This window comes from Palaemon carinicauda, chromosome 31 (genome assembly GCF_036898095.1).
Source record: "Palaemon carinicauda isolate YSFRI2023 chromosome 31, ASM3689809v2, whole genome shotgun sequence".
Lineage (NCBI taxonomy): Eukaryota > Metazoa > Arthropoda > Malacostraca > Decapoda > Palaemonidae > Palaemon > Palaemon carinicauda.
The window spans coordinates 58,258,020-58,263,019 of record NC_090755.1 but is presented as its reverse complement, the minus strand read 5'-3'; positions in this window follow the sequence as shown (position 1 = coordinate 58,263,019).

The following is a 5,000-nucleotide window of genomic DNA, read 5'->3' as shown; positions in this document are numbered from 1 at the left end:
TCTTGCGATATTAGGGAATTGGTATTATTATTTGTTTCTACCTTAATTGACTGTAAATTGAGGATATAAAGCAATTGCAGCTAAGGGCTAAATAAACGAAGCAAAAACCCTTAAGTAATGCCTACAATATATCGCGTGAGGTGAACAGACAACGCTACCCAACTATTATTATTGTTGTTGTTGTTGTCATTATTAGTTAAGCCACAATGCAAGTTGGAAAAACAGCATACTATAAGTCCAACGGCTCCTAAAGGGGAAAACAGCCCAGTGAGGAGGGAAATAAACACACAACAACAACAGAAGTAATGAATAAATAATATAACATATTTCAAGAACAGTAACAGCAGTAACTATCTTTTATTCTAGAACCTCCTCCTGGTACATAATACTACACATCCTGCTTTTCCAACTAGGGTTGTAGCTAAGCAGTTGATAATAATAATAATAATAAAAATAATAATAATAATAATAAAAATAATAATAATAATAATAATAATAATAGTCATATTCATAATCTATTGATTAGGTAGTGTGATTATGGCAGTGACCAAATTTGTCTCGTTATTCTAAAGCGATCCACTGTTGGGCGATGTAATTTAATGTTGTAATGACTAAAAAGAAAAATTTATGGAGTCCCATTAAAAGTTCAAATTACTTTCCTTCTTCCTTTAAAGTGATTTTCAATTACCTCTTCAAATTTGAAGAAAGAGTTTCGTAATTACGGTAGTTTCCAACAGAACTACGTAATTCTGTTGAAATTTCTTTTTATTTCCAATATTATTTGTTATTCCATTCGAATGTTTATGCCTTTAATTTCAATAAAGAACAAAGAGAAGATTTGAAATCCTCGACCTTTTTTTTTTTTTTTTTTTAAACTTATAAGGATTCATTTCTTATATCGTATTACTTATTTGATTGTTTGGTCGCAATTTTATTACAGCAATCATGGTCTATATATATATATATATATATATTATCAGAGCAATCATGATTTATATATATATATATATATATGTATATATATATATATAAACTTATGTATATGTATGTATATATATATATATATATATATAATATATATATATATAAACGTATGTACATGTATGTATATATATATTTACATACAGAGAGAGAGAGAGAGAGAGAGAGAGAGAGAGAGAGAAATTGATTGATTAATTGATTGATCTGAGGTTTCCTGGCATCCTGACATCTAAGGTCATTGATGCCGAAGAGAGAGAGAGAGAGAGAGAGAGAGAGAGAGATGTCATTTTTTCGTCTGAGATACACCACTTGTTCCAAATGCTACCACAGTTATTATACAAACTCTTTCAATTATCTGAATATTCCTACTCGAGCAAACAAAAATGTGAGATGCATATGAAGAATGGCATTATCACCAAGTGTAGAATTACCATCAACTCCTCTTCCTTACTCCCACCCCACTACCCCTTAAACCACTCTAAACAGAAATGAAAGCCTGAATAATGATTCACACAAGGTACTAGCATCATAAGTGAAAAATAAAAGTTGGATAAGATGTTTTATGAAGATAATCTTCATAAAATTTCCTGATAAAACAAGACTCCCAAGTATTATTAGTATCACTCCAAATGACTTTCTTGATATCTGAGGAAACGTCGTTCTTGCTACTCATTTGCCTAATGGATATAACGTTCCCATTCAGTTTCGTAAGAAATCTGCGCTTTAATCTTTTTCCCTTCTTTGAAAACCTGCAATAAGGAAGATAAGCTATATTTTCCCCCCATGCGAAATAGCTTATTTGCCTCTCTTTTGATACCGGTATCTCGGCAGCTTTTCTTCTTGTGGAATAGTGTTTTACGTTTATTCGTATTTCTCTTATTTGTCAGTTATAATTCTTAAGGTTTTGTCACACTAGACAAATGATCAGGAGTAACAAATTCAAATAGTAAACTCATGAGGGAAACGTTTGCTTAAAGGTACTTGCTTGTCGCAACTAGCATAATAAATGTATGCCATTAACTATCATATCAGGAAAAACTCTTTAGCGTAAAATTACCTGATTTTTGCAATCCACAATACCATTAATCGCAAGAAACTACTCCCTCGGTAAAACTCCTGAGACAATGCTTACAGTATACTTGAGTCTCGCTCTATAAAAATCACCAGACATACGTTTACGAGAAACTACTAACAGGTAAAAGTTCCAGTATCATCCGAATAGATGCTCACCAGAACGTCAGCCGGGCAAGCCCAACTCCCCACTGTGGTGCACAACCACAGCAGTATCCTCCCCAGTAAACAGCTTAATCTCACGGTTCCCGGTGGGGATCGATGTGCTTACCAATGTACTAAAAATTCTCGCGAAAAGCTAAAAGCAGGGGCAGGAAACTGAGAAATTCGTGAGTTAAACGTTAACCAGGAACTACTTACTTGATGCAAATAATGCACCAAATTTCCGCAAGAAACTACTTGCTTGTTGCAACTGATGATTCAAATGTCAGCGAGAAATTAATGACTTGGTGCAACTCTTGACCTAAACATTTGTGAGAAACTACTCGGTTTATGCAACTCAGGATTCAAATGTTGACGAAATAAACTACTGATTTGATGCAACTCACAAGGTAGTGGTGCCGTGAAACTACTATAGTCAATTTCTTTTAGCGATGCAGATTTGCACCGACTCGCAGCGGTGCCATTTTAGCTCGGAAAAGTTTCCCGATCGCTGATTGGTTGGACGAGATAATTCTAACCAATCAGCGATCACGAAACTTTTCCGAGCTAAAAGGGCACCGCTGCGAGTCGGTGCAAATATGCATCGCTAAAAGAAATGGACTAAAGTTTAGTGTATTTCATGAGACAAATTTCAACCAGAGGCTACTTAACGTCCCTGACTGGTGATCGCCAGATTGAGGTTCGAGTCCCGCTCATAACTCGTTAGTTCCTTTGGTCGCTACAGCCTGACCATCCTTGTGAGCTAAGGATGGGGTGGTTTTGGGGAGAGCCTACGGGTCTATCTGCTGAGTCATCAGCAGCCATTGCCTGACCCTCCTTGGTCCTAGCTTGGGTGGAGAGGGGGCTTGGGGGCTGATCATATGTATATTTGGTCAGTGTCTACGGCATTGTCCTGCTTGATAGGGCAATGTCACTGTCCCTTGCCTATGCAGTTCATGAGTAACCTTTAAACTAATAATCCAAATATTTGTAAGTAATTGCTTAATTGAAACGACTCGTGAGTTCTATTTTTGTGGCCACTTAAGAGGCACAAATGGTTTTGAAAAAGACTACATACCTCGTGCCTCCTGCGACTCAAATGTTAACGAGAAACTGCTATCTTAGTATCACTCATAAGCCAAACACTTGCAAGAAACTACTCATTGTGAAATTCATAATCCAAATATTAATCAATAATATCATTTGGAGCTTCTCACGAGCCAAACCTTTACCAAGACACTACTTTCTCGGTGCACATTTTGAGTAAAATGTTAATGTGAAAGTATCAATTTGCTGCAACTCACGAAGCAAAAATTTGTGAGAAACTGTTTGACTTGTGTACCTCATAAGTCAAATGTTGATGAAAACTATAAATTTAATGTCACTCGAGATAAACATTTGCCAGTAACTACTCACTTGGTGAAACTCATGAGAAATTTTAACCAAACACTACAGAACTGATGCAACTCACGTACCAATTATTTGTGAGAACTACTTACTTGCGGCAACCCATGAGTACAGGGTTGAGGATAAACTACTGACTATGCTTCACTCATGATCCAGATATTTGCAAGAAACTACTCGCTTCATGCAACTCATGAATTGACGAGAAACTATTGACTTGTTGCAATTCATGACCCATACACCTAGGACTTGCTTTGTGTGAGCTTATGAGTAAATTTTAACGATTGTTGCAACTCACGAGCCAAATGATAATAGAAACTAATGACTTGGTGTATATCACGTGCCAAATATATGCGACAAATTACTGGCGTGGTCCAACTCAAGAGTCAAGTGCAAAAAAAAAAAAAAAAAAAAAAAAAAAAAAAGTCAATCGTTAGAACGAAACTACTTATATAATTGGTTCAAGTTCCCTTACTTAAGGGTACACTCGTGCACACTATTCTATCTAATTTCTCATCCTCTTGTTTTGTTAAAAGTTTTTTATAATTTATAAAAGGAATGTTCATTTTGATGTTGTCAGTGTTCTTGAAATATTTTATTTTTCTTTGTTTCCTTTCCTCAATGGGCTATTTTCCCTGTTGGGGCCCCTTGGCTTATAGCATCCTGCTTTCCCAACTAGGATTGGAGCTTAGCAAGTAATAATAATACAAATAACTCACTAATCAAGTATTTGCGACAAACTATTCGCTTGACCAACTGACAGATAAAATATTAATGAAATTCCACACATATTGTGCAACTCACGAGTCAAACCATAAGACAAATCTTTGAGATGAACTACTTCCTTCCTTGGCGAAACTCGGCAGATTTGCTCTTGGCAAAATTGTTTTCAATCTAGAATGTTGGCTATCAGGGATCACCAGAAGCAAAAGCTGTTAAAACAGGGTACAGAGATTGATTCTTACAGATAAGAGAGAGAGAGAGAGAGAGAGAGAGAGAGAGAGAGAGAGAGCGAGCTTGGTATCTTTAAGAGAGATTTGGTCGCTAGGTGAAAGGTTTTATGAGTGTTTTGTATTGCTCTCTATTACAGGGTACAGAGATTGATTCTTACAGATGAGAGAGAGAGAGAGAGAGAGAGAGAGAAAGAGAGAGAGAGAGAGAGAGAGAGAGAGAGAGAGAGAGAGAGAGAGATGGTTGACTGAAAGTAGAAATAGGATAAGAAATTGTGAAAATGAAAATGAGGTATAACAACAGAAGAAGCGTACAATATTTTTTATGTACAATACGTCTGTTAGCGAATATTATTCTATTAATTGGATTTATAATGAAAAAAAAAAAACGAAAATTTCAGAGTAAAAGTATTAACACTGGAAATCTTAAGGCAGCATCGATAGGCAGAGAAA